We start from the raw sequence: 21,460 nt of genomic DNA on the forward strand, positions 1-21,460 counted from the left end.
GTCGAGATCCAGGGAGCGATGCTAGGCAGACACGAGGAGGAATTGTCTGCTGCTCGACATGCCGTTGAGACCCTGGCCGTCCAAGTCTCCGACCTCACAAGACAGGTTCACCAACCCCACCTCGATCCACCGCCCACTTCCAGGGTTTCCGAGTCTCCGGAGCCCAGGATCAACAACCCGCCGTGTTACTCTGGGGAGCCCACTGAGTGCCGCTCATTCCTCACTCAGTGTGATGTGGTGTTCTCTCTCCAGCCCAACACTTACTCCAGGAGCGCAGCCCGCATCGCCTACGTCATTTCTCTCCTTACCGGACGGGCGCGTGAGTGGGGCACGGCAATCTGGGAGGCGAGGGCTGAGTGTATTAACCAGTATCAGGACTTTAAGGAGGAGATGATACGGGTTTTTGACCGTTCTGTTTTTGGGGAGGAGGCTTCCAGGGCCCTGTCTTCCCTATGTCAGGGGAATCGATCCATAACGGATTATTCTATTGAGTTTCGCACTCTCGCTGCCTCTAGTGACTGGAACGAGCCGGCTTTGCTCGCTCGTTTTCTGGAGGGTCTCCTCGTCGAGGTTAAGGATGAGATCCTCTCCCGGGAGGTTCCTTCCAGTCTGGACTCCTTAATAGCTCTCGCTATTCGCATAGAGCGACGGTTTGATCTTCGTCGCCGAGCTCGTGGAAAGGAGCTCGCGTTCTCCGTGCTCCCCTCTCCACATCACTGCCACCTGCCGCATCACTGCCACCCTCCTCCGCCGGCTCGGATGCTGAGCCTATGCAGCTGGGGGTATCCGCATCTCGGCCAAGGAGAAGGAACGGAGAATCACCAATCGCCTCTGTCTCTACTGCGGCTCCGCTGGTCATTTTGTCACCTCATGTCCAGTAAAAGCCAGAGCTCATCAGTAAGAGGAGGGCTACTGGTGAGCGCAACTACTCAGGCCTCTCCTTCTGGATCACGCACTACCTTTCCGGTCCATCTCCGCTGGCCCGGTTCATCTGCTTCCTGCAGTGCCTTGATAGACTCTGGGGCGGAGGGCTGTTTTATGGACGAGACCTGGGCTCGGGAACATGACATTCCTCTCAGACAGTTAGGGGAGCCCACGGCCTTGTTCGCTTTAGATGGTAGTTCTCTCCCCAAGATTCAGCGTGAGACGCTGCCTTTAACCCTCACTGTCTCTGGTAATCATAGCGAAACCATTTCTTTTTTAATTTTTCGTTCACCTTTTACACCTGTTGTTTTGGGTCATCCCTGGCTAGTGCGCCATAACCCTTCTATTAATTGGTCTAGTAATACTATCCTATCCTGGAATGTTTCTTGTCATGTGACCTGTTTAATGTCTGCTATCCCTCCTGTTTCCTCTGTCTCTTCTTCACAGGAGGAGCCTGGCGATTTGACAGGGGTGCCGGAGGAGTATCACGATCTGCGCACGGTGTTCAGTCGTTCCAAGGCCACTTCTCTCCCTCCACACCGGTCGTATGACTGTAGTATTGATCTCCTTCCGGGAACTACTCCCCCCGGGGTAGATTATACTCTCTGTCGGCTCCCGAACGTAAGGCTCTCGAGGATTATTTGTCGGTTTCGCTCGACGCCGGTACCATAGTCTCCTCCTCCTCTCCCGCCGGAGCGGGGTTTTTTTTTTCAGAAGAAGGACGGGTCCCTGCGCCCATGCGTGGATTATCGAGGGCTGAATGACATAACAGTTAAGAATCGTTATCCGCTTCCTCTTATGTCTTCAGCCTTCGAGATCCTGCAGGGAGCCAGGTTTTTCACCAAATTGGACCTTCGTAACGCCTACCATCTCGTGCGCATCAGGGAGGGGGACGAGTGGAAGACGGCGTTTAACACTCCGTTAGGGCACTTTGAATACCGGGTTCTTCCTTTCGGCCTCGTTAACGCTCCAGCTGTCTTTCAGGCACTAGTTAACGACGTCCTGAGAGACATGCTGAACATTTTTGTTTTCGTTTACATGGACGATATCCTGATTTTTTCACCGTCTCTCTCGATTCATGTTCAGCACGTGCGACGCGTCCTCCAGCGCCTTTTGGAGAACTGTCTTTATGTGAAGGCTGAGAAGTGCACTTTTCATGCCGCCTCTGTCCCTTTTCTCGGTTCCGTTATTTCTGCTGAGGGCATTAAGATGGATCCCGCTAAGGTCCAGGCTGTCATTGATTGGCCCGTTCCTAAGTCACGCCTTCGAGCTGCAGCGCTTTCTGGGCTTCGCTAATTTCTATCGTCGTTTCATCCGTAATTTCGGTCAGGTGGCAGCTCCCCTCACAGCCCTTACTTCTGTTAAGACGTGCTTTAAGTGGTCCGTTTCCGCCCAGGGAGCTTTTGATCTTCTTAAGAATCGTTTTACATCCGCACCTATTCTTGTTACACCTGACATCTCTAGTCAGTTTGTTGTTGAGGTTGACGCGTCAGAGGTGGGCGTGGGAGCCATTCTTTCTCAGCGCTCTCTCTCTGACGGCATGGTCCATCCTTGCGCGTTTTTCTCTCATCGCTTATCGCCGTCAGAACGTAACTATGATGTTGGTAATCGCGAACTGCTCGCCATCCGCTTAGCCCTAGGCGAATGGCGACAGTGGTTGGAGGGGGCGACCGTTCCTTTTGTCGTTTGGACTGACCATAGGAACCTTGAGTACATCCGTTCAGCCAAACGACTTAATGCGCGTCAGGCTCGTTGGGCTCTGTTTTTCGCTCGTTTCGAGTTTGTTATTTCTTATCGTCCGGGCTCAAAAACACCAAGCCTGATGCTTTATCTCGTCTCTTCAGTTCTTCTGAGGTCTCCACCGACCCCGAGGGGATTCTCCCTGACGGGCGTGTTGTCGGGTTGACTGTCTGGGGAATTGAGAGGCAGGTAAAGCAAGCACTCGCTCACACTCCGTCGCCGCGAGCTTGTCCTAGGAACCTTCTGTTCGTTCCCGTTCCTACTCGTCCGGCCGTTCTTCAGTGGGCCCACTCTGCCAAGTTAGCCGGCCACCCCGGCGTTCGGGTACGCCGCTTCCATTCGCCAGCGTTTCTGGTGGCCCACTCGGGAACGTGACGCGCGTCGATTTGTCGCCGCTTGTTCGGTCTGCGCGCAGACTAAATCTGGGAACTCTCCTCCTGCCGGCCGTCTCAGACCGCTTCCCATTCCCTCTCGACCGTGGTCTCACATCGCTTTAGATTTTATCACCGGACTGCCTTCATCAGCGGGAAGACAGTTATTCTTACGGTTGTCGATAGATTCTCTAAGGCGGCTCATTTCATTCCTCTCGCTAAGCTCCCTTCTGCTAAGGAGACGGCTCAGATCATTATCGAGAATGTTTTCCGAATTCATGGCCTTCCGTCTGACGTCGTTTCCGACAGAGGCCCGCAGTTCACGTCTCAATTTTGGAGGGAGTTTTGCCGTTTGATTGGGGCTTCCGTCAGTCTCTCGTCCGGCTTTCATCCCCAGTCTAACGGTCAAGCCGAACGGGCCAATCAGACTGTTGGTCGCATTTTACGCAGTCTTTCTTTTCGTAACCCTGTGTCTTGGTCAGAACAGCTCCCCTGGGCAGAGTACGCCCACAACTCGCTTCCCTCGTCTGCTACCGGTCTATCTCCTTTTCAGAGTAGCCTCGGGTACCAGCCTCCGCTGTTCTCATCTCAGCTCGCCGAGTCCTGCGTCCCCTCCGCTCAGGCTTTTGTCAAGCGTTGCGAGCGCACCTGGAAGGGGGTCAGGTCGGCACTTTGCCGTAATAGGGCGCAGACTGTGAGGGCCGCTAATAAGCGTAGGACCAAGAGTCCTAGATATTGTTGCGGTCAGAGAGTATGGCTCTCCACTCAGAACCTTCCCCTTAAGACAGCTTCTCGCAAGTTGGCCCCGCGGTTCATTGGTCCGTTCCGTATTTCTCAGGTCATTAATCCTGTCGCAGTGCGACTTCTTCTCCCGCTATCTTCGTCGCGTTCACCCAGTCTTCCATGTCTCCTGTGTTAAGCCCGTTCTTCGCGCCCCCGCTCGTCCCTCCCCCCATCCTTGTCGAGGCGCACCCATCTACAGGGTTCGTAAGATTTTGGACATGCGCCCTCGGGGCCGTGGTCATCAGTACCTAGTGGATTGGGAGGGGTACGGTCCTGAGGAGAGGAGTTGGGTTCCCTCTCGGGACGTGCTGGACCGTTCGCTGATCGATGATTTCCTCCGTTGCCGCCAGGTTTCCTCCTCGAGTGCGCCAGGAGGCGCTCGGTGAGTGGGGGGGGGTACTGTCATGTCTTGTTATGTCTGTTCCTGTCCTTTCTCTTCACTCTGTCTCTCTCTGCTGGTCTTTTTAGGTTACCTTCTCTGTCTCTCATTCTTCAGCTGTTCTACATCTCCCCTAACTAGCTCATTCACTCTTTCCCACCTGTTCTCTCTTCCCCCTCTGATTAGGTCTCTATTTCTCTCTCTGTTCCTGCTACTTTCAGTGTCTGATTCTTGTTTGTGTTTTTGATGCCAGAAGCAAGCTGTCGTCTCGTTTGCTTCCACCTTGTCCTATCCTGTCGGAGTCTGCCTGGCAGGTGCATCCTGCATTATACTAACGTTCTTTTTGTTCCATTGACTACGTTGGAAGAGGATTTATGCCATTCCTGTTTTTCATTAAAGAACTCTGTTTTCTGTTAAAACCGCTTTTGGGTCTTCACTCAAGTACATAACACTTAGTCTATGCCGCTCTGACATTGCTCGTTCATGTATTTACATATTCTTAATTCCATTCCTTTACTTAGATTTGTGTGTATTGGGTATACAGTGGGGAGAACAAGTATTTGATACACTGCCGATTTTGCAGGTTTTCCTACTTACAAAGCATGTAGAGGTCTGTAATTTTTATCATAGGTACACTTCGACTGTGAGAGACGGAATCTAAAACAAAAATTCAGAAAATCACATTGTATGATTTTTAAGTAATTAATTAGCATTTTATTGCATGACATAAATATTTGATGCATCAGAAAAGCAGAACTTAATATTTGGTACAGAAACCTTTGTTTGCAATTACAGAGATCATACATTTCCTGTAGTTCTTGACCAGGTTTGCACACACTGCAGCAGGGATTTTGGCCCACTCCTCCATACAGACCTTCTCCAGATCTTTCAGGTTTCGGGGCTGTCGCTGGGCAATACGGACTTTCAGCTCCCTCCAAAGATTTTCTATTGGGTTCAGGTCTGGAGACTGGCTTGGCCACTCCAAGACCTTGAGATGCTTCTTATGGAGCCACTCCTTAGTTTCCCTGGCTGTGTGTTTCGTGTTATTGTCATGCAGGAAGACCCAGCCACAAACCATCTTCAATGCTCTTACTGAGGGAAGGAGGTGTTTGGCCAAGATCTCGAGATACATGGCCCCATCCATCCTACCCTCAATACGGTGCAGTCGTCCTTTCCCCTTTCCCCAGAAAAGCATCCCCAAAGAATGATGTTTCCACCTCCATGCTTGGGATGGTATTCGTGGGGTTGTACTCATCCTTCTTCTTCCTCCAAACATGGCGAGTGGAGTTTAGGCCAAAAAGCTCTATTTTTGTCTCATCAGACCACATGACCTTCTCCCATTCCTCCTCTGGATCATCCAGATGGTCATTGGCAAACTTCAGACGGGTCTGGACATGCGCTGGCTTGAGCAGGGGGACCTTGCGTGTGCTGCAGGACAGAAAACAACTACCCACAAATCATAGTGGGAAAACAGGCTGCCTGAGTATGGTTCTCAATCAGAGACAACGATAAACAGCTGCTTCTGATTGGGAACCATACCAGGCCAAACACAGAAATACAAAAACATAGAACACCGAATGCCCACCCCAACCAAACTAAAATAGAGACATAAAAAGGGAACTAAGGTCAGGACATGACACTTCTAGCCATGACCAGATTGAAGTGTAAGGTTCCTGCTTTTACTTCCTTGCATGGGTACACTCAAAATGGCTGCCAGTCCACCCATTATGCCATCATTGCCTTGAATGGAGACATCCATTCTATTAATTCTCTATTCTCTATGACTGTGACATATAGTCAGGAAATAAATGTTAGAATGTGCACAACATATCTGCATAAAACTCCTCATAAAGAGAAGTTCATAACAGGAGTAATAGTACCTTCGGGGATGTGATCTATAAAATAGCCTACAACACCCTACTCAGCAAACTGGATGCAGTCTATCACAGTGCCATCCATTTGTCACCAAGCCCCATATACTACCCACCACTGTGACCTGTACTCTCTCGTTGGCTGGCCCTCGCTTCATACTCGTCGCCAAACCCACTGGCTACAGGTTATTTACAAGTCTCTGCTATGTAAAGCCCGGCCCTATCTCAGCTCGCTGGTCACCATAGCAGCACCCACTCGTAGCACACGCTTCAGCAGGTATATCTCACTGGTCACCCCCAAAGCCAATCCTTTGGTCGCCTTTCCTTCCAGTTCTCTGCTGCCACTGACTGGAACGAACTGCAAAAATCACTGAAGCTGGAGATTCCCATCTCCCTCACTAGCTTTAAGAACAAGCTGTCAGAGCAGCTCACAGATCACTGCACCTGTACATAGCCCATCTGTATTCAGCCCATCTATCGACCTCATTCCCATACTGTATTCATTTATTTTGCTCCTTTTAGACCACAGTATGTCTACTTGCACATCCATCTTTTGAACATCTACCATTCCAGTGTTTAATTGCCATATTGTAATTACTTCGCCACCTTGGCCTATTTATAGCCTTAACTCCCTTATTTGAACTCACTGTATATAGACTTTGTTTTCTTTTTTTCTACTGTATTATTGACTGTATGTTTTGTTCATTCCATGTGTAACTCTGTGTTGTATGTGTCGAACTGCTAAGCTTTATCTTGGCCAGGTCGCAGTTGCAAATGAGAACTTGTTCTCAACTAGCTTACCTGGTTAAATAAAGGTGAAATATATATATATATATATATTTTTTTGACAGCATTAAATTAGCTTACAGTTCCATGAGCAGGTGAAAATATGCCAACACACATTCTAGGATTACCACTCAGAGCTAGTTAGCCTCGTCAGCAATACAAGTAGCTAGCTAGACATTGTCAACACTGAAAGACACAATATGTCACTTTTTGGGCGACCCGAACGAATTCACATACACTTGTGAGTTATAGATCTGTCATTCTTATTGAAAGCAAGTCTAAGAAGCGGTAGATATATTCTGTGTGCAGCGTTTCTATTCTTCCCATTCCTAAGTTTTGTTTTGCGTCTTTTACTTTCAGTTTTGTACATCAGTTTCAAACAGCTGAAAATACAATATTTTGGGTTATTGAAAATATATTTAATTGTGGGTTAAATGGCACAACGATTCTCTACACTATACATTTCTTGTTTTGTCACATGAACTGAAATTAGGCAAACTATTACAACCAAGAAATAGTGGTGCAATCTTTAATATGAGCTAAAAACTAAACGTATACCTTATCTCTTTACAGATCTGACTCAAATTGGTTTTTAGTTACAAAATACTCATAAAGAAACGTGACAGCGATATAATTATTCTACTAAACCCTGCTAGTGACATGCTACTGTAGCTCAATAACATTAGCCTTTCCCCAGTTAGCATGTTAGCAGAAAACAAGCTAGGTAACTCACCAGAGTTTCCACATTGATGTTGACAAAAATGTTAAAAATGTGAAACAATGTGCAGAAGCAGTTTTGGACCTAGACTTGGCGCACCGGTACCGCTTGCCGTGTTGTAGCAGAGAGAACAGTCTATGACTAGGATGGATGGAGTCTTTGGCAATTTTTGGCCTTCCTTTGACACTGTCTAGTATAGAAGTCCTGGATGGCAGAAAGCTATTCTGGATCAATACTTTATAATTTCACTCAATGGCTCACGACTGCGACCCTCACTCACACTCCCAGCCCCTTCCTCTGTTGTTCCTGTAGCTGCGTCCATCCTTTTTCCCCCTCTTCAACCATTCTCTTTCCTACCCCATTCCTTTTACCGGACCCTCATAGCTCAATAGCACTTTACTCAAACCTTATGGATCAGTCTGTAGACTACCATCACCAAGACATGTCTTGACTGCTGTCATCAATAAATTATTGTCATTTTGAACACAACAAAATTGTGTTGAGTGTTATGGTCATGTTAAATACAGCCTTCAGAAATCGTAGCTCATCAGCTAGCACACCATCCAATGACATTTAAGCTTTTGATGACTTCGTCAATCAGCTGACAATAAAACTCCTGACATTAAAGAGCATGGCAATCCCTCAGGTTCACCAGTCCTACTGAAAACAGATTGCTGAGCCAGGCCAGTGCTATGAAGGTGTAACTGGCAGTTTACCAGGTTTGGGTTACCGGTTCGGAGGAGCCTGGCAGAGCGCCAGGCAGAGAGCCTGGCACAGAGCTTATAAAGACCTGTGATGAGTCATGTAGTCATACAGAGCTCCACAGCACCCCAGAGCACCCCCAGAGCACCTCCAGAGGCCCCAGTGGAGCAGGGCAGGGTCTCATTCCTCAGTGGGTGGTTTGGATGATGTCCAATAACCAGGCTTGGAGTGAATGGTTTAAAAATGACATCCATCACCCAACCCTGTCCCATTTAAAAAAATATATATATCATCTTTATTTAACCAGGTAGGCCAGTTGAGAACAAGTTCTCATTTACAACTGTGACCTGGCCAAGATAAAGCAAAGCAGTGCGACAAAAACAACAATACAGAGTTACATATAAACAAACGTAGAGTCAATAACACAAAAGATAAATCTATGTATAGTGTGTGCAAATGTAGAAGATTAGTGAGGTAAGGCAATAAATAGGCCATAGAGGCAAAATAATTACAATTTAGCATTAACACTGGAGTGATAGCTCTGCAGGTGATGATGTGCAAGTAGAGATACTGGGGTGCAAAAGAGCAAGAAGATAAATAACAATATGGGGATGAGGTAGTTGGATGTGCTATTTACAGATTGGCTGTGTACAGGTACAGTGATCGGTAAGATGCTCTGACAGCTGATGCTTAAAGTTAGAGAGGGTCTCCAGCAATTTCTGCAATTCGTTCCAGTCATTGGCAGCAGAGAACTGGAAGGAAAGGTGGCCAAAGGAAGTGGTGACTTTGGGGATGACCAGTGAAATATACCTGCTGGAGCACGTGCTATATTTGGGTGTTGCTATGGTGACCAGTGAGCTGAGATAAGGTGGGGCTTTACCTAGTAAAGACTTATAGATGACCTGGAGCCAGTGGGTTTGGTGACAAATATGTAGTGCGGGCCAGCCAACGAGAGCATACAGGTCGCAGTGGTGGGTAGTATATGGGGCTTTGTTGACAAAACGGATGGCACTGTGATAGCCTACATCCAGTTTGCTGAGTAGAGTGTTGGAGGCTATTTTGTAGATGACGTTGCCAAAGTCAAGGATCAGTAAGAGAGTCAGTTACTGTCTCTACACTCATGATAATTCTCTATTTCACTAATGCTCTCTGTTTTTTAACATAATACCCCTCAGTTCGTCCCCTTAGTCTGTCCTTCATGTTACCCTGACTTGCAGTACTCCCCCTTGTGATCACAAGTAACCCACAAGAGACTGTGACTTTCCATTGATTTCTCTCATGGCCACCAGTAATTAAGGGATTCATCACAGTGGAGACTCACTGAGCTATTGTATGGAATGGAATTCTATGGGTATAGAAGTCTGAGTAAGCATTTCATTATACTGTGTGTGTGGTGTTGGAGTCGAGCCATTGTATTATACTTGAGACAATGTCACCGTGCCCCAACAATCTTCAATGGAGACAGAATGCAAAAACAGAAACAGTTTAGACATGTACATATTGGTTAAGGTCTCCTCAGACACACATCACCTATACATATATTGTATCTAACCCTGAGAGAACTTACCTAAAAATATCACCACAATACAAACCTCTATTTGTACGTAATGCACCCTTCATTGTAGCCTCCTGGCCGCATATATTACAACACGTCTACAGCCTATAAGACTATAGGACATGGCAGCGACACACAGCTGCTCTGTAATGTGATTTAATATGGGCAGACACAAAGCCTGGACCTTAATGGCAGCCAGTGACAGGAGAGGAATCACCTCATTCAGTTTCACACCGGTTGGCACCGGATAGGAGTGGGGTGTGAGCCATTTTCATCCCCTTCCCTCCCTGAGCCGTGTTGTGGAGTGGTTAGTGTTTGGAATACCAATGACTAGAACGTGAGAGCAATGTGACCAAAGTCTTTGTAGTCTCCATCTGTTTCTTCCTGTGCCATGTTAGGACTGGCTCAGCCCACGACATAGTGGGCCAACTTTCAGATCTGACAGTCTGTTAGCATTGTTTTCAGGTCATTAGGTTGTGGAAAAAAGAATTTGGGACAAATTTGCCATAAATTAGCACTAACCAGTGAAAAATGTCAAATACCCAGGTTAGGCACCGATGGGACAACATCTATAACATTGTCATTGTGACATCCAGAAAATGTTCATTTTCAATTCTCATGTGACAGTTGACTTCTGCCAATTGAGTCTGATTCATCTGACAATAACGGTTTTGCCACCCCAGTAGAGCTGCATATGCATCACACAATCTCTATCCATCTCTGGGTTGGAAAAGGAGTAAAGCTTTGATAAAAGGAGGGACATAATAGTTCAGTTAAGAAGGACCTTGGGACAGTAATATGCATAATGTGAGCTGATTGTGTCACACACACAGAGTGACTCATTCTGTACGATTGACAACCTCCAGGGTCCAAGCTATGGTTTGCTACGTGTGTTCACACACAGTCCTAAACCCGAAGCAATGTTGGTCTCCAGTGACTGTGTCACTCTGAAAGGAGTATCCATGCGTTCACTCCACATGGTTTATCCACATTTTCACTGCTAAATACACACAATCACACTGGCATCTATTTAGGCTACTGTAAGGCAGATTTGAGATGTTATATAATCAACGCAGTCAACACTGCAAGCACCACAGGTTGTGTAAGACATGGATGTCCTGAAATTGTTAGGTTACAATAAGCACCATCCACCTTACATTTAACATTTTTGCCATTTAGCAGATTCTCTTACCCAGAGACACTTACATGAGCAATTAGGGTTAAGTGCCTTGCTCAAGGGGCACATCAGCAGATTTTTTTTTCTTCCCAAACCTGCAATTACTTGCCAAACGCTCTAACCGCTAGGCTACCCTACCTGCCAAACTTTTCTTCCTTCGGTGTTTCAAAATTGTCTAAAAACTCAATTTGTTCTCAGTCTTCGTATGCAAAACTGTTGGCAGAATTGACTTTGATTTGAATATTGAGATGATTGAGTTCGTGCTCCCGAGTGGCGCAGCGGTCTAAGGCACTGCATCTCAGTGCTAGAGGCGTCACTACAGTCCCTGGTTTGATCTTGAGCTGTATCACAACCGGCCGTGATCGGGAGTCCCATAGGGTGGCGCACAACTGACCCAGTGTATTGTGTGATATCTCCACAATATAAGGTCAAAATAACAGAATTTGTGAAAATTATCATAATGCACCTTTTGTGTAAGAGCTGTTTGAAAACCATGCCTGGAATTTCAGCCTGTTCAGGTGGGATCAAGGGGCCAGGGTCCGGTCTAGAAGCATGGTTTCGACTGCTCCTACATTCTTGCTTTGGTACTGCAGTTTAACTAATGCCCGGCCCCAGGAAAGGCATTTCCATCAACAACCACATAGAGAAGTCAGATTAGAACATTCCTAATAAGACTCTTTAGTTATCAATTTTGTGCACAAAACATCCATTAAATCATTCAAATAATTGTCACTATGGCCGATTGTTTTTACATCACTCACATTAACATTTTATATACAGTATTCATCCAATCTCTGTCATGTTTTTGGATGAATTGATGACGTCGTCTCTTCTCACACTGTTCCTTGTGAGTGCTAAGTGCTAGTACGCATGTGATGTTGGTCCATGTAAACCGGATGCAACCTGGATGCAACCCGGATGTAGCCGGACCATGAATCGGCTTATGCGAATGTAAGTAGATTACCTTGAAAACAACGTCTTACATTTACGACGCAGTCTCCAGTCATTTAGACCTCAGTGGGTGGGATGGAGTTTTTGACCCAGATCATGACATCACAATCTGATCGGATTATTCTCACCAATGACCAGTCATCTTTTATTTGTATATGTATCCTCCTACTTTGAAGGGTTATGCGGGGTAGGCTTTGCAGTAGAGACCTGTGTTTCCCAACCTTTTCTGAACTGTGGCACACCTTGAAGGAATAACAGTTCTGCGGCACACCTTGAAGGAATAACAGTTCTGCGGCACACCTTGAAGGAATAACAGTTCTGCGGCACACCTTGAAGGAATAACAGTTCTGCGGCACACCTTGAAGGAATAACAGTTCTGCGGCACACCTTGAAGGAATAACAGTTCTGCGGCACACCTTGAAGGAATAACAGTTCTGTGGCACACCTTGAAGGAATAACAGTTCTGTGGCACACCTTGAAGGAATAACAGTTCTGCGGCACACCTTGAAGGAATAACAGTTCTGCGGCACACCTTGAAGGAATAACAGTTCTGCGGCACACCATGAAGGAATAACAGTTCTGCGGCACACCTTGAAGGAATAACAGTTCTGCGGCACACCTTGAAGGAATAACAGTTCTGCGGCACACCTTGAAGGAATAACAGTTCTGCGGCACACCTTGAAGGAATAACAGTTCTGCGGCACACCTTGAAGGAATAACAGTTCTGTGGCACACCTTGAAGGAATAACAGTTCTGCGGCACACCTTGAAGGAATAACAGTTCTGCGGCACACCTTGAAGGAATAACAGTTCTTCGGCACACCTTGAAGGAATAACAGTTCTGTGGCACACCTTGAAGGAATAACAGTTCTGCGGCACACCTTGAAGGAATAACAGTTCTGTGGCACACCTTGAAGGAATAACAGTTCTGCGACACACCTTGAAGGAACAACAGTTCTGCGGCACACCTTGAAGGAATAACTGTTCTGCGGCACACCTTGAAGGAATAACTGTTCTGCGGCACACCTTGAAGGAATAACTGTTCTGCGGCACACCTTGAAGGAATAACAGTTCTGTGGCACACCTTGAAGGAATAACAGTTCTGCGGCACACCTTGAAGGAATAACAGTTCTGCGGCACACCTTGAAGGAATAACAGTTCTGCGGCACACCTTGAAGGAATAACAGTTCTGCGGCACACCTTGAAGGAATAACAGTTCTGCGGCACACCTTGAAGGAATAACAGTTCTGCGGCACACCTTGAAGGAATAACAGTTCTGCGGCACACCTTGAAGGAATAACAGTTCTGTGGCACACCTTGAAGGAATAACAGTTCTGCGGCACACCTTGAAGGAATAACAGTTCTGTGGCACACCTTGAAGGAATAACAGTTCTGCGGCACACCTTGAAGGAATAACAGTTCTGTGGCACACCTTGAAGGAATAACAGTTCTGCGACACACCTTGAAGGAATAACAGTTCTGCGGCACACCTTGAAGGAATAACTGTTCTGCGGCACACCTTGAAGGAATAACAGTTCTGCGGCACAACTTGAAGGAATAACTGTTCTGCGGCACACCTTGAAGGAATAACAGTTCTGCGGCACACCTTGAAGGAATAACAGTTCTGCGGCACACCTTGATGGAATAACAGTTCTGCGGCACACCTTGAAGGAATAACAGTTCTGCGGCACACCTTGAAGGAATAACAGTTCTGCGGCACACTTTGAAGGAATAACAGTTCTGCGGCACACCTTGAAGGAATAACAGTTCTGTGGCACACCTTGAAGGAATAACAGTTCTGCGGCACACCTTGAAGGAATAACAGTTCTGCGGCACACCTTGAAGAATAACAGTTCTGTGGCACACCTTGAAGGAATAACAGTTCTGTGCCACACCTTGAAGGAATAACAGTTCTGCGGCACACCTTGAAGGAATAACAGTTCTGCGGCACACCTTGAAGGAATAACAGTTCTGCGGCACACCTTGAAGGAATAACAGTTCTGTGGCACACCTTGAAGGAATAACTGTTCTGCGGCACACCTTGAAGGAATAACAGTTCTGCGGCACACCTTGAAGGAATAACAGTTCTGTGGCACACCTTGATGGAATAACAGTTCTGGGGCACACCTTGAAGGAATAACAGTTCTGCGGCACACCTTGAAGGAATAACAGTTCTGTGGCACACCTTGAAGGAATAACAGTTCTGCGGCACACCTTGAAGGAATAACAGTTCTGTGGCACACCTTGAAGGAATAACAGTTCTGCGGCACACCTTGAAGGAATAACAGTTCTGCGGCACACCTTGAAGGAATAACAGTTCTGCGGCACACTTTGAAGGAATAACAGTTCTGCGGCACACCTTGAAGGAATAACAGTTCTGTGGCACACCTTGAAGGAATAACAGTTCTGCGGCACACCTTGAAGGAATAACAGTTCTGCGGCACACCTTGAAGAATAACAGTTCTGTGGCACACCTTGAAGGAATAACAGTTCTGTGCCACACCTTGAAGGAATAACAGTTCTGCGGCACACCTTGAAGGAATAACAGTTCTGCGGCACACCTTGAAGGAATAACAGTTCTGCGGCACACCTTGAAGGAATAACAGTTCTGTGGCACACCTTGAAGGAATAACTGTTCTGCGGCACACCTTGAAGGAATAACAGTTCTGCGGCACACCTTGAAGGAATAACAGTTCTGTGGCACACCTTGATGGAATAACAGTTCTGGGGCACACCTTGAAGGAATAACAGTTCTGCGGCACACCTTGAAGGAATAACAGTTCTGTGGCACACCTTGAAGGAATAACAGTTCTGCGGCACACCTTGAAGGAATAACAGTTCTGTGGCACACCTTGAAGGAATAACAGTTCTGCGGCACACCTTGAAGGAATAACAGTTCTGCGGCACACCTTGAAGGAATAACAGTTCTGCGGCACACCTTGAAGGAATAACAGTTCTGCGGCACACCTTGAAGGAATAACAGTTCTGCGGCACACCTAAAATTTCACTATTCATTTATTTTGTGGCGATGACCTCCATTTCATCTGATCCATACTGCAAATATTCTATTTTCTGAGGCAAATGTTTGTTTTTTTATAGATTGAATAGGGTTTATTTAAACTATTTTCATAGTTCCTTACTCATGAGGATTGATTTGTGTGTACCCCTATAAAATAGGTATTTGGATTTGAACAGTATGTGCTAGAGGCGAGTGGTTTCCAGCATTGTAAAGGCTGCAACCCTACGGACACAAAGCCATGCCCTGTTTGTTCCTATGGCAGAGGCTATGGTAAAGCTAAGCCTAATCAGACTTGCCTGTGCTAATGGTTCTCACAGGCAAAGTAAAATGATACAAATGACTTTGCTTGTGATGCACGCCCCTCAAATGAAACAAATGACTTTGCTTGTGATGCACGCCCCTCAAATGATACAAATGACTTTGCTTGTGATGCACGCCCCTCAAATGATACAAATGACTTTGCTTGTGATGCACGCCCCTCAAATGATACAAATGACTTTGCTTGTGATACACGCCCCTCAAATGATACAAATGACTTTGCTTGTGATACACGCCCCTCAAATGATACAAATGTAACAACATGCCTGAGTGCACCGGACTCCCAAGTCAAAGTTCCATGTGCATTCCACAGGTCACGCTTATTATAAGTGAGTGCTGTTATTTTTTTTATTTATCTAGATGATCCTATACACCAATCAGGGTTGTGTCTGTAAATATATTTACTCTCAGACTGAGCATTTCAATGGCAAAAAGAGACTCAGTGAAATAAACAAATATATATATATATATATATATATATATACTTAGATATTTTCATGAAATAAACATATAGTTTTTTATTAGACATACAGCGATGATTTAATCATTCAATTAACAAGACTGCATGGGGCTTTAAACCATGCAGTCATGACTTTGGACTCAAACCTCTCCCCTCTCCTTTGGTTTAACTGCATGGCTCAGTGATTCCATGCCTCAGTTTTACAAGGAACAATCAATTTAATCTGTTGTTTTAACACCCAAGGTTAATGCAGGTCACACATTCACTCTAATCTCATCAAAACATAAACATTCATAGGGAAGAAGAACTGAACAAGTACTTGGCACCCAGGGAACGGGGATATGTCCTGTCTGTATGTCATTTGGGTGTGTGAATCACACACTCAGCCATGCCATCATCAGTACCATTGGTGCTGCGGGGCCTAGACCCTCTGCCTGCCTGTGTTCTGTTACAGCAGGGGTCTCCAATGTTTTCTGGCATGAGAGCTACAAAAAGATTTTTATAGCTTTCAAATAGGCACGTTCTTCTCTTCTCATCTACCTGAAAGTCTTCCCTGCATTCTTGGTGTACAAGAGACGTATTTTCTGTCAATATACCAATTAAGCAATAATACAGAGAAGCCGGTGTTTGGAGGATATATTGGCATGGGTGTTGTTAGGCCCGAGACAAACCGTACCAATATATTCTCCAAACACCTGCCTCTCGGTATTATCACTTTTACACAAAGGGTTACCAACATATTCAAATAATGGTTGACGTGCTTTCAATAAAAACGTTATTTTGATGAATCTATTCATACTATTTCATCCTTCCACGATATATAGTCCCGACACAAATCTTGGGTTGCTTCCAAAGTCGGCTGGTCGTTCATTCTATCGATTAGGTTGCCAGAGACGCAACCTGTTTTCTAGTGACATTTATTTGCATACATCTATAACAAAGAGTAATGATTCACTATTTCGCCTGGCATAGAACATTTTATCTCTCTCATCACTGTTCAGAGGAGCTAGCCAACTACACAGCTAACACAATCACTTCAAACTGAAGCTGGAAAGACAGCAAACTAGCTGCTTGCATGCTAAACTAACTGTTTTTCACCTGACATTTCTTTGTAATATCAGCGCTATTCAACTACATTCTTACAGGATCCAGATGTAAAAAAGGTTAATTGCAGGGGGGCCGGACATTTTCCACATGCAGTTATTATTCGGAACAACTGTTTAAAAAAGCATTGCACACACACCAATAAAGCACTTTTCTTTAAATTAAATGTTGCTAAGATTTATTTGGAAAGAATTGGAGGGCGCTCAACCAAAGTGAGTCGATGTGCATCAAAAACATTCGATAAATCGGTGAAAAGGAAAAGGCACAATGCTCGCTCACCCGTGCATCAATCTAAGTAACATAATAAATAAATCTGTCAGTTTAAGCTAGAGATATCTGGGTTCTTTGCATGGGCTTCATGCCGCATCTCAATCCACAGCGTCCACTTATCGTGGCCTTCCACATCTGCAGTGGAAGGTGGCCGAGCTACAGCAGTGTTTGAGACACCCCAAAAAACGGTCTTCTCACGAAATGAGCTAAATTATCCATGGTATGACCATTGTAAAACAAGTACACATTAGCATAGTTAATTAGAGGTTAATTAAACAACTATTGAAAGCTTCTTAAAAGTAATTAGGTAATTTAAAAATGATCTGAAAACTAAGCATCTCAATAAATAACACAAAGACATGTCGGTAATGCCAAATTCCAGTCTGAAGGAAGTATGCTTTGAATTCATTTCCCTCACTCATTAATTCTTTTATTTTTTGTCACACTCCCTTCTAACAAGACCTCGTGAGTATCAGAGAGGGAAACAGAAGGCACGTACCTATTCCTGAGAGTCATAACTTTCAGAAACGGGGTCTTAATATTTTATGTAGCTTACACCGTTCAAATGCTAGAGACAAATTGATATGAAGGAAAAATAAGTTAAATAGCCCTGGTATCTATCTATACAAAATGATGCTAATTCCTGATTTTGACTGGCTGAGAAAAGCTACACTATTTGTTAATCCTCAATGGGACAGTTGGAGATCGAATTTCAATATTGAAACAACGTTGTACATGTGTGAGAGACAGACAGCAAAGTTGATGTAAATCTCCAAATGTGATTTGAGCTTGATTTCCAAAAAGACAAGTGCTGTAGCTTTCAAATGTTAGGTCACACTAAAGCTCTGCGGACCCGGTACCGGGCCAAAAACAATCCTGTCTAAGAGTATATATCTTAATGCGGATGTGCGTGTGTCCATTATATATACTGTACACATGAGTGAATTTGCGCAAGTGTGTGTTAAAGTGGATGTGTGTGTGTTTGTGTGTAAGTGTAAGTGAATCTATGTGGGGCTTTAAATCATGTCTCCATCTCTGTGGCCTGGAGATACACACTGCTCCATTTCTCTGGCTCCCTTCTCTCCTCCAAACAGGATCGGTCTGTGAGATAACTCTGCAGGCCTGAATCTGTCTCAGTGGGACAGCTTTGACGCATTTACCCCCATCCTCCTCTCCCTTCCCTCTCTCCCCCAATCCTCTTCCTCCCACCCTCCCCACAACCAGGGCCAACTTCAGCCAGTTTGCAATAAGGCGTCTGCAACGCATCACTACACTTTTCCAGAGCTCTGCTTGTTGTACCCAGGGAGGGGTGGGGCTGTAAACGTTACTGTGAGAAGTTAAAGGAATGTCTTCATAAAGACCTACAATAACAGATACTGCAGTATATCATGTTATAAATGCTAATTTCAGTAGATTACAATTAATTACAAAATCAACTGTCTTTGACAAGCGAATGAGATGTTTCATATTCTGATAGTGTCCTAGTATGACTGACAAAGATGATGTGGCAATGGAATGATAGCAGAATGGTTATGCATGTGGATGTAAAATCCTGAAAATAAACAGTGATGAAATGCTTAAAAGCCCTGAGTTTTCCTGAGTCACGAGCCACGTGTGAATGAACACATGCTAACTGCAGCCTTATTTTAATGTGAGTGAAGACTGTCACTCTATAACCCCCTGAGGGATGCTTAAACCTTGTGAAATCAGCAATAACAAAAAACACACGCACAGCCTCTGAGAATGGAGTCACTCCTTCCTCCCAATCCATGTCCTAGTGAAGACCAACATGAAGGGTCTCAAAACAGACACAGTCGCTCACTAAGTAAACTTTGTCATGAATTAGCCTATTTTTTTCGCAACAGAAACAACTAAGGCACATGGCGTGTGGGATTGCTAGCTCCACCTCAATGGAAAGGTGTTGAATTTCTCTGAGGCAAAGCTCTCTAAAAGCAATTGTAAGCCCTTATCGTTTCCAGTTGACATGTTAACTGTCTGATGTATCGCTGTGCCGCTACAGTGTTTGTTCAGGGATTTTCATCTGCTTTGTGGCTGAGCCTGGGTAAATTCTGACAGGTGTAGGCTCCAAACTGACAAGCTCAACTCATCTGTGCGGGAATGCTAATCACTCACTTCCGTCATCGTGAAGTGATTTGAGAGACTAGTCAAGGACCATATCACCTCCACCCTACCTGACACCCTAGACCCACTCCAATTTGCTTACCGCCCAAATAGGTCCACAGACGATGCAATCTCAACCACACTGCACACTGCCCTAACCCATCTGGACAAGAGGAATACCTATGTGAGAATGCTGTTCATCGACTACAGCTCGGCATTTAACACAATAGTACCCTCCAAGCTCGTCATCAAGCTCGAGACCCTGGGTCTCGACCCCGCCCTGTGCAACTGGGTACTGGACTTCCTGACGGGCCGCCCCCAGGTGGTGAGGGTAGGCAACAACATCTCCACCCTGCTGATCCTCAACACTGGGGCCTCACAAGGGTGCGTTCTGAGCCCTCTCCTGTACTCCCTGTTCACCTACGACTGCGTGGCCACGCACACCTCCAACTCAATCATCAAGTTTGCGGACGACACAACAGTGGTAGGCTTGATTACCAACAACGACGAGACGGCCTACAGGGAGGAGGAGAGGGCCCTCGGAGTGTGGTGTCAGGAAAATAACCTCACACTCAACGTCAACAAAACTAAGGAGATGATTGTGGACTTCAGGAAACAGCAGAGGGAACACCCCCCTATCCACATCGATGGAACAGTAGTGGAGAGGGTAGTAAGTTTTAAGTTCTTCGGCATACACATCACAGACAAACTGAATTGGTCCACTCACACAGACAGCATCGTGAAGAAGGCGCAGCAGCGCCTCTTCAACCTCAGGAGGCTGAAGAAATTCGGCTTGTCACCTAAAGCACTCACAAACTTCTACAGATGCACAATCGAGAGCATCCTGGCGGGCTGTATCACCGCCTGGTACGGCAACTGCTCTGCCCACAACCGTAAGGCTCTCCAGAGGGTAGTGAGGTCTGCACAACGCATCACCGGGGGCAAACTACCTGCCCTCCAGGACACCTACACCACCCGATGTTACAGGAAGGCCATAAAGATCATCAAGGACACAACCACCCGAGCCACTGCCTGTTCACCCCGCTATCATCCAGAAGGCGAGGTCAGTACAGGTGCATCAAAGCTGGGACCGAGAGACTGAAAAACAGCTTCTATCTCAAGGCCATCAGACTGTTAAACAGCAACCACTAACATTGAGTGGCTGCTGCCAACACACTGACTCAACTCCAGCCACTTTAATAATGGGAATTGATGGGAAATGATGTAAAATATATCACTAGCCACTTTAAACAATGCTACCTAATATAATGTTTACATACCCTACATTATTCATCTCATATGTATACGTATATACTGTACTCTATATCATCTACTGCATCCTTATGTAATACATGTATCACTAGCCACTTTAACTATGCCACTTTGTTTACATACTCATCTCATATGTATATACTGTACTCGATACCATCTACTGTATCTTGCCTATGCTGCTCTATACCATCACTCATTCATATATCTTTATGTACATATTCTTTATCCCCTTACACTTGTGTGTATAAGACAGTAGTTTTGGAATTGTTAGTTAGATTACTTGTTGGTTATTACTGCATTGTCGGAACTAGAAGCACAAGCATTTCGCTACACTCGCATTAACATCTGCTAACCATGTGTATGTTACAAATAAAATGTGATTTGATTTGATTTCTCTGGGGTGGAGCCCCTTACTGGGTATGCTCCAACTCAGAGGCTTCCAGATTGATAAGTGAAGTACTGTTGGACAGAGAAAGAGAAATTTGCTGATGCACAGTGGCTTCTCCAGTTTGTTGAGGATATGAGATGTAACTCTATCAAATGGTCCAAGATTACTAGACTGACTCATTGAATGACTGAGCATGACTAGAGATCTGTTATATTTGTGCAACACTTACATGTAACCATGGTGAAACGTGTGCTTTGTCCCAATCTGTAATGTAGGTCAGGGATTCGTATTGGAAGAGAAATCTACAGTATAACTGCAGTATATCTACAGTATATCTACAGTATAACTAGAGTATAACTACAGTATATCTACAGTATAACTACACTATATCTACAGTATATCTACAGTCTAACTATAGTATATCTAGAGTATAACTACACTATATCTACAGTATATCTACAGTATAACTACAATATATCTACAGTATATGTACAGTATAACTACAGTATATCTACAGTATATCTACAGTCTAACTATAGTATATATACAGTA

General features: G+C 45.3%; 1 protein-coding gene across 1 annotated transcript in view; it reads left to right on the top strand.

The window, feature by feature from the left end:
- The window catches only part of LOC135511142 (small ribosomal subunit protein uS5m-like), a 245,329-nt gene that overhangs the window by 110,011 nt on the left and 113,858 nt on the right, over nt 1-21,460 (top strand). The window lies entirely within an intron of this gene.

The sequence above is a fragment of the Oncorhynchus masou genome, chromosome 23 (genome assembly GCF_036934945.1).
Source record: "Oncorhynchus masou masou isolate Uvic2021 chromosome 23, UVic_Omas_1.1, whole genome shotgun sequence".
Classification (NCBI taxonomy): Eukaryota; Metazoa; Chordata; class Actinopteri; order Salmoniformes; family Salmonidae; genus Oncorhynchus; species Oncorhynchus masou.